At 45.0% G+C, this 9,751-nt stretch overlaps 1 protein-coding gene across 2 annotated transcripts in view; it reads right to left on the bottom strand.

The window, feature by feature from the left end:
* LOC130372511 (phospholipase A2-like) overlaps positions 1 to 1,062 on the bottom strand; it is a 4,388-nt gene extending 3,326 nt beyond the window's left edge. The window contains exons 1-2 of one of the 2 annotated variants that reach the window (XM_056578557.1): positions 927 to 1,062; positions 1 to 75 (exon numbers count right to left, since the gene is read on the bottom strand). The exon at positions 1 to 75 is cut by the window's left edge and continues 68 nt beyond it. The gene's annotated coding sequence lies outside the window, so the exon portion shown is untranslated. The remainder of the gene's footprint in view (positions 76 to 926) is intronic. The other variant, XM_056578558.1, reaches the window with a different exon arrangement.
* Positions 1,063 to 9,751: the final 8,689 nt, after the last annotated feature.

Genomic DNA, 9,751 nt, shown 5'->3' with positions numbered 1-9,751 from the left:
GCGACGGAGAGAGAGGGGAGGGCCGGAGAGATACCCAGGGACCCCGTCCCAGGCCTTTATAGCCTGCGGAGAGACCTTGAAATCTCCACAGTAAACATGCGATGATTGGGAGAGTAGCATATGTGCACGTGGGAGGGGGGATTGGGAGAGCGGGGGGGGGGCGAATGGATATACATAAAACCTACAGACTGTACACAAACAAACTTACAGTTCGTGCTGTACAGATGCAAACACACACACACACACACACACACACACACGCACACGCACACGCCTTAATGCGTCATTGTCAGTCCTATTAAAAAAGTCAGTACATCATTACACGCAATGTATAACTATTGGCACTGGGTTAGTTGACGTACGGAATAGTTAATTGTACTGCATGGTGTGGTATCTGGGTATGTAGGCTGTAGATGGCACACAGCCAGGCCAACTGATTGATGAGGAAACCAAACCATGTACAAGGGTGATTAAGCACTTTCACATGGGAGTACATTTCATATCAAATGCTTCAATACTTGCGAGTGGAATGTTGATATTCTAGAAATATGGTCGCAATTTCACTTGATATGCGTGTGAGGGACTTGAAAAAGCAGTGCTGCCGAGATGCAAGTGAATAATTAACAAAGCTTGGATGATGTCCATCAGTGGAATTCACGCAACTGTTTCCAACATGTGTACAAGCACAAGGAAAATCCCACACTCGGAGCGCCTCTGCTATACAAGGTATTTCTCAACATGACTCACGTTGCATCTGTGTACGAAGACAAGCACTTTTGACTTTTTACCCTTACCCTGGGGGGGAGTGATTTAAAAGACTCACTGCATACCTATGCCTTCAGGTGTATACACAGAGGTATAATTGGCCTGTACTTAAGTTTCCAAACAAAGAGCAATTGGCTACTTTAATCTACATTGTTACGCACCACAAAGGAGACGACACTGCACCTAGGTGGCTTCAGCTTGTCCCCTGCAGTCAACGACGCAGGGTGGGGCTTTTGGAAATCCGGTTTATTGTAAAGACTGCAGACGATGATACATGACAATGGAGCTCAATGTTGACATTCAGGAGATGCCTGGTTTAACCTGTGTGCACTGATTACTCAATGCGCAGAAGGTGTGCAGCCTCACCCCGCCCCAGAGACCGATCACACTCTTCCAGGTGAGGCAGCTTAAAGCAGCCATTATACAACAGCTACATGAGACTGTGTTCAGCTACATTAACATTTACATTTAGGGCATTTAGCACACTTACAATGAGTACATTTGTCAGAAGAAGGAGAAACAACATATTGCTGTCGGTACAGTAAAGGTATTCATAGAAGCAAGTGCCAAGCACTAACAATCGTTAGGTTAACCCATGCCCGTATACAACAAAGATAGCTAGGATAAGATGCTACACAACTAAGTACTATAACTAAGTGTGACATACATGAACTCTGACCAAGTGAGTTCCACTAGTGGCCATATTCGTTAGTTGGGCGGAGGAACCCTCTGGAATCGTTGGGGAAACCGTGACAACTCGATGCATCATTTTAGTTCTGATTTCCATTTCCCCACCCAGCTCACATTTAGAAGGCATTCTCACTCCGTTATAAAAGGTTTCCCCAACGATAGTACAGGGTTTTTTGACCAGCCTGGCCTCCAGGGAAACAAGGTGTACAGTGAGTCATGTGACAGACCTGTGTCCTTAACTCCTCGGCTGTATTACTATTCAACGGACGACATGAGCGCTGGGATCCGAACAAGCAACCCAGTCGCCAAGAAAAAACGTCAGTGGTGTACGTTTCCATGAACACTGGATACGCAGCATTTCAACGTAAAAAATAGCGTGTTATACCTACAGTATCCACGTGTGCCGCTGTGGAGGCGGGTTTCGGGGTTTGGGTTTCACGGCTTTCGCGGCAAATTGTGGACACGATTGTTTAGGGGGGGGGGGGGAGACTGTTGTTGACCGGGGAGGGGGGGGGGGGGAGACACGTTTGTTGAGGGGGGGGGACGACACACGATTGTGGGGGGGGGGGGACGACGACGACGACGACACGGTAGTTGAAGGGGGGGGGGGGGGGGGGGACACGTTTGTTGAGGGGGGGGGGAGACACGTTTGTAGGGGGGGGGCACGCTCGACAACGAGAGTTGGTTTTTATTTAACGCTCGACAACGAGAGTTGGTTTTTATTGAACGAGACTTCAACACGGAACAGCTGCGCGAAACGATGGTCACGTCACTCTCGGTGACGGTGTCGACAATAATGAACACACGGACAATGTTAATAGAACAACACACAACCACATAACATCCCGAACCCATTAACCCCACTTAATCCTAACAACAAAACAAGTTAACAAAAGCCCCATTTGTCAACTGAGAACCCCAATTCCCAGAATCCCCCGCGGCTCCGGAACACGGCGTAGCTTATATTAATCTTTATTATCTGAATGGGAAATGCAATATTTTAGGACAGATACACCATTAAACGCGTTTCTAATGACATTTCTAGCGAGAAATGTACATTTTCCTTACATAATCTTCAGTCAGTGAATGTGTATGATCTTTATTAATCTTTATTATCTGAATGGGAAATGCAATATTTTAGGACCGATTCACCGTTAAACGTGTTTCTAATAACATTTCTAGCGAGAAATATACTACTTAATTGCATAATCTTCAGTCAGTGATTGTGTCTGATCTTTAGTTTTATAGTTATTAGGAGTTGATCGGCTCGCTCGCATGTTTCAACGACGTCAGGTTGCTTTCGCTAAACTAGCAGCTCACGTGCTTCCTGCGTTTGTGTTATTAAACTGTTACTTTATGTAACTTTTAATGATATCATCTTGTTAGAAACACGTATATCTGAGAGCCAACCCAGTCGCCAAAAACATACCTACGTTGACAGTGTACGTTTCGTGAACACTGGATTACGTCACATTTCAACATAAAATAGCGTGTTATACACACACACACACACGCACGCACATGCACAGACACACACACACAAGCACACACACGCACGCACAGGCACACAGACACAGACACACACACACACACACACACACACACACACACACGCACACACGCACACGGTGCATTTCGCTGCTAAAACAACAACAAAAAAATATTCCCTCAAATATTATTACTTTCATAACGTTGGCCAAATGGCCAATAATATCTTTTTTTTTGGGATGCTTCTAGGACATTTTGGGTGGATTTTGAACGGTATGTGGGGGGCACGTTTTTTGCAGGACCTGGCAACCCTGCGCTGTTGCCCGAGATCTGGCTCCACCCCGGCGTGGTGCTGTCTCCTGTTGACCTTTTGACCCCAGACTTCTGGGGGAATAGCTGAATCAATTCATTAGTCAATCAGAAGCATGTAAATATCTTTCCGGTGGGGTAAGAGGACGAACAAGGTGTCCTTCAACATCTACGCTTCCAGGCGATTGCAACGGTGCCACACATGAGCATATTCGAACATGTTTAATGGTAGTAATTAGCTGTCGAAATTGGAGGCCTTAATCAATACTGAGCAGCTATTGATTTGCTTCCCGATAAAGATTTGTCACAAATGACATGTTATTTAGCATCTACACGTTGAGCTGAGTCCAATGACACCAAGAACGACACTCTAGCTAATGGTAACATGTATTTTACATGGTACACCTAGGTCTAGGACATGATCTCGGTGTAGCAAGAGGCCGAGCTTGATCTCATTGGACTCAGCTTAACGTGTAGATGCTAATTAACATGTAATTTGTCAAAAATCTCCATCGGGAAGCAAATCTATAGCTGGTCATTATTGATAAAGGCCTCCAAAATCGACAGCTAATTACTACCCCGAAACATATTCAAATATGATCATGTGTGGCACTGTTGCAATCGTCTCGAAACGTAGATGTCAAAGGACACCTTGTTTGCTCTGTTGCACCACCGGGAACATATTTTCATACTTCTAATGGATTGATTCATATTTTAAGGTTCTCGGAGTGAGACTGTAAGTGGCTGCAGCAGAAGTGTTGAGACGAAAGATGATATCAAGAGATTTATAGAATATTCCCATTCACATTATGATTCTTCGTCGTAACATCCGACCAAACATGCTTCACATTCACAGAGCGAAGATTATGAAAGTCCAGGCTCAGCAAGTGCTCCATCTCGTTGCACCTGCACCCAGCGGCTCGCTTGCAAGATTTTGGCCTGAAGTTCTTCCCAGACCAACACCCTAGCCATCCAACATGCATATCTGAGAATCAGGCCTCTCTTTAATAATGACATAAAGTTATGAGAGAAACACACATTAACTTTTTGTTATCTCATAAGCGGCGTGGTGCCGGCTCCTTTTGACCTTTTGACCCCCGACTTCAAAAACGTGGCCACAGGCCAGCTGTGTCTACACACCTTTAGCCACAAATGTACACCTCCATCCCACAAAAAATGGGGACTAGAAACTAACCTCTGTCTTATGTACATTTACTGTACTGTTGGAGGTCACGCCCCTTTGCCGACCTTTTCGAGATAGCTAGGGATGCTAAAATGTTTACACACATTTCCCGGGGCCCTGTGTACGACATATCCGAGATTTGGAGTTCTAGCCCTTAGAGAAAAAAAGTTTTCCCAAATGGACTGTCATTTGGACAAAGCCCCTCAGAAGTGTAGCCTGCAAGACCTAATGGTTCAGAATGTGGTGGAAAAACAGTTTTTGAGATAGGAAGGTCCTACCGCCCTGAAATTTTAATACCATATTCTAGGGCCTAACTGGGACCCCCGCACCGAAACTTGGCCCGGTCGGACCCCGAGGGCAGGAAGGGGGGGCCTGCCCTCGGGGTCTGACCGGGCCAAGTCTCGGGCAGGAAGGGCCCCCCCTAGAACTACAAATCTTGCATATGTCGTTCTCGGGGCCCCGGGAAATGTGTGTCAACATTTTAGCATCCCTAGCTATCTCGAAAAGGCTGGAAAAGGGGCGTGACCTCCAACAGTACAGTCAATGTATATAAGACAGAGGTTAGTTTCTAGGCCCCATTTTTTGCGGGATGGAGGTGTACATTTGTGGCTTAATGTGTGTAGACACCGCTGGCCTGTGGCCACGTCTTTGAAGTCTGGGGTCAAAAGGTCAAAAGGAGCCGGCACCACGCCGCTTATGAGATAACAAAAAGTGAATCTGTATTTCTCTCATTACATTTTGTCATTATTGAAGAGAGGCCTGATTCTCAGATATGCATATTGGACTGTTAGGGTAGAGGTCTGGGAAGAACTTCAGGCCAAAATCTTGCAAGCGAGCCGCTGGGTGCAGGTGCAACGAGATGGAGCACTTGCTGAGCCTGGACTTTCATAATCTTCGCTCTGTGAATGTAAAGGATGTTTGGTCGGATGTTACGACGAAGAATCATAATGTGAATGGGAATATTCTATAAATCTCTTGATATCATCTTTCGTCTCAACACTTCTGCTGCAGCCACTTAAAGTCTCACTCCGAAAACCTTAAAATATGAATCAATCCATTAGAAGTATGAAAATATGTTCCCGGTGGTGCAACAGAGCAAACAAGGTGTCCTTTGACATCTACGTTTCGAGACGATTGCAACAGTGCCACACATGATCATATTTGAATATGTTTCGGGGTAGTAATTAGCTGTCGATTTTGGAGGCCTTTATCAATAATGACCAGCTATAGATTTGCTTCCCGATGGAGATTTTTGACAAATTACATGTTAATTAGCATCTACACGTTAAGCTGAGTCCAATGAGATCAAGCTCGGCCTCTTGCTACACCGAGATCATGTCCTAGACCTAGGTGTACCATGTAAAATACATGTTACCATTAGCTAGAGTGTCGTTCTTGGTGTCATTGGACTCAGCTCAACGTGTAGATGCTAAATAACATGTCATTTGTGACAAATCTTTATCGGGAAGCAAATCAATAGCTGCTCAGTATTGATTAAGGCCTCCAATTTCGACAGCTAATTACTACCATTAAACATGTTCGAATATGCTCATGTGTGGCACCGTTGCAATCGCCTGGAAGCGTAGATGTTGAAGGACACCTTGTTCGTCCTCTTACCCCACCGGAAAGATATTTACATGCTTCTGATTGACTAATGAATTGATTCAGCTATTCCCCCAGAAGTCTGGGGTCAAAAGGTCAACAGGAGACAGCACCACGCCGGGGTGGAGCCAGATCTCGGGCAACAGCGCAGGGTTGCCAGGTCCTGCAAAAAACGTGCCCCCCACATACCGTTCAAAATCCACCCAAAATGTCCTAGAAGCATCCCAAAAAAAAAGATATTATTGGCCATTTTGGCCAACGTTTTGAAAGTAATAATATTTGAGGGAATATTTTTTTGTTGTTGTTTTAGCAGCGAAATGCACCGTGTGCGTGTGTGCGTGTGTGTGTGTGTGTGTGTGTGTGTGTCTGTGTCTGTGTCTGTGTCTGTGTGCCTGTGCGTGCGTGTGTGTGCTTGTGTGTGCTTGTGTGTGTGTGTCTGTGCATGTGCGTGCGTGTGTGTGTGTGTATAACACGCTATTTTATGTTGAAATGTGACGTAATCCAGTGTTCACGAAACGTACACTGTCAACGTAGGTATGTTTTTGGCGACTGGGTTGGCTCTCAGATATACGTGTTTCTAACAAGATGATATCATTAAAAGTTACATAAAGTAACAGTTTAATAACACAAACGCAGGAAGCACGTGAGCTGCTAGTTTAGCGAAAGCAACCTGACGTCGTTGAAACATGCGAGCGAGCCGATCAACTCCTAATAACTATAAAACTAAAGATCAGACACAATCACTGACTGAAGATTATGCAATTAAAAAGTATATTTCTCGCTAGAAATGTTATTAGAAACACGTTTAACGGTGAATCGGTCCTAAAATATTGCATTTCCCATTCAGATAATAAAGATTAATAAAGATCATACACATTCACTGACTGAAGATTATGTAAGGAAAATGTACATTTCTCGCTAGAAATGTCATTAGAAACGCGTTTAATGGTGTATCTGTCCTAAAATATTGCATTTCCCATTCAGATAATAAAGATTAATATAAGCTACGCCGTGTTCCGGAGCCGCGGGGGATTCTGGGAATTGGGGTTCTCAGTTGACAAATGGGGCTTTTGTTAACTTGTTTTGTTGTTAGGATTAAGTGGGGTTAATGGGTTCGGGATGTTATGTGGTTGTGTGTTGTTCTATTAACATTGTCCGTGTGTTCATTATTGTCGACACCGTCACCGAGAGTGACGTGACCATCGTTTCGCGCAGCTGTTCCGTGTTGAAGTCTCGTTCAATAAAAACCAACTCTCGTTGTCGAGCGTTAAATAAAAACCAACTCTCGTTGTCGAGCGTGCCCCCCCCCCTACAAACGTGTCTCCCCCCCCTCAACAAACGTGTCCCCCCCCCCCCTTCAACTACCGTGTCGTCGTCGTCGTCCCCCCCCCCCACAATCGTGTGTCGTCCCCCCCCCTCAACAAACGTGTCTCCCCCCCCCCCCCCCCCTCCCCGGTCAACAACAGTCTCCCCGCCCCCCCCCCCCCCTAAACAATCGTGTCCACAATTTGCCGCGAAAGCCGTGAAACCCAAACCCCGAAACCCGCCTCCACAGCGGCACACGTGGATACTGTAGGTATAACACGCTATTTTTTACGTTGAAATGCTGCGTATCCAGTGTTCATGGAAACGTACACCACTGACGTTTTTTCTTGGCGACTGGGTTGGAACAAGAGAGACTACCTGAACCAAATTCACACAGACGTGCCAAAACACGACAAATATTCTGTTGGCTAGCTTCCAGTCTCTTCGGAGAACACAAACAGAGAGGCACGCATGCCACGGCTGTTTACTACAGGATTTCGCGGCCTTGAGAGCAGCAGGGTCCACTTGTCTGCACAGGTTCCCCTGGTGTGGTTCAGTGACGTACGAGAGAAACATGAGAATGCGTGAAAGCTCTGATCTATTTTTTATATGGATCTTCAATTTCAAGTTTTAAGAGTCCGATTTATGGATGTGTGTTTGCATGACGTCAGATATCAACATGTGCACAATGTCTGTCTGACCCATGCAGGGCCGTGGCACCAAATCCTGGGCCCTGTATACAAGAGGTACTGATGCCCCCCCCCCCCCCCCCGAATTCCCCCTACCAGCCCCCTGCGCTGAATTGTTGACGGGGGGGGGGGTAGAGGTAGAGAACAATTGTTGACGGGGTGGGGGGGGGAAGAAACGTGGCCGTGTGCGACTCCTAACACTATGGGCTGGTGGATAATTTCAAAAGACATAAATCTTTTTTTTTTTTTTTTTGCCATGGGCCCCCCCTCTGCCTTGGGCCCCCCCAGGACTGCCTCACTTTCCCCCGCAGTCCGTCGGCCCTGGACCCATGTACCCATGTATACACACACAAGGTCTGTTATTGCTCGGGCTTACTCAATATAAACAGCACAGCCAATATAAAACCAGGGCCTTTTGTTCTGTTTCTATCAGCTACGCACTTATCATACTAGTTGTGTTCATCTTATCCTAGCTATCGTTGTTGTATAGGGGGAACGGGTTAACCTAGTGATTGCTAGTCCTTGGCACTTATTGGTTCTGTGAACGTCCTTACTGTACTGACAGCGATATATTGTTTGCTCGGGCTTACTCAATATAAACAGCACAGCCAATATAAAACCAGGGCCTTTTGTTCTGTTTCTATCAGCTACGCACTTATCATACTAGTTGTGTTCATCTTATCCTAGCTATCGTTGTTGTATATGGGAAACGGGTTAACCTAGTGATTGCTAGTCCTTGGCACTTATTGGTTCTGTGAACGTCCTTACTGTACTGACAGCGATATATTGTTTCCCAGGTAGTCCCACCTTCAACTGTTTCCATCACCAGTAAAAACGACACACGACAAGGCTTTTCATTCATACCGCTCCGGACCAGGAGAGGGCATCAGTGAGAAGGGTTTGATAAAGAATGGCCTTTCTTTTCCCCTAGATCAGTGGTTCCAGATCTTGACCTGAGGTGTGCAAGTAAATTGTCATGAAGACCTTTCGTGGACCACCACGTATGTAAACAGTAAATACACATGCAGTGGCTGAGAAAAGAGTGCCAGCACCCTATTGGTACACAATTATTACTGCAAGAAGAAGTATGAAACATTGAAAAGAAAACTACCAATGTTGCTTATGGTCCCAGTGTGTTTATTTAGCCAACACAAATGAACACAAGAATAATAGAATCCCACGTAACCTGTATCCTGTTACCACAGGACGAAAAACACAGGCTGTGACTAAAGTCAGCAAATCACGGGAAAACATCTAGAATGCAGGAAGTGACATCGTTAAATTAACGCTGACTTAAGAGTGACAAATAACGGATCTGGATCAAGCTGATACAATGTACTTTTTAAGTGATTTACTGTTTTCTTTATACCAATATAAGAGCGCGTGTGTTTGTGTTTTTGGATAGGCGAGGAGGAATTTTAGGGATGCATCTATTTAATATGGGATGACTACATTTTCACAGTTGGCATTTTGATTGATTGCTACTTTGTAGCAACCTTCTCTTGACCAAACTTTTTGTGCTGATAAGCATTTTTCATAATAAAAGTCTCCAAGGACTTCTCCTTCCCACAGTCAAGAGAGATCGGTTTTCTCCTCTAAAAATAGGACACAGAAAAAGAAAAAGATAATTTTTTGTTTAATTCCCTGTTAATATTTTATTAGTGTAGTAAAAAATCTAAATATTTGGAAACAAGGAAAAGAAACAAATGGGTCTTTTTTA

The sequence above is a fragment of the Gadus chalcogrammus genome, chromosome 19 (assembly GCF_026213295.1).
Source record: "Gadus chalcogrammus isolate NIFS_2021 chromosome 19, NIFS_Gcha_1.0, whole genome shotgun sequence".
In the NCBI taxonomy this organism is placed as follows: Eukaryota; Metazoa; Chordata; class Actinopteri; order Gadiformes; family Gadidae; genus Gadus; species Gadus chalcogrammus.
The sequence above is the reverse complement of the archived record's forward strand: the minus strand, read 5'-3'. Positions and strand labels throughout refer to the sequence as shown.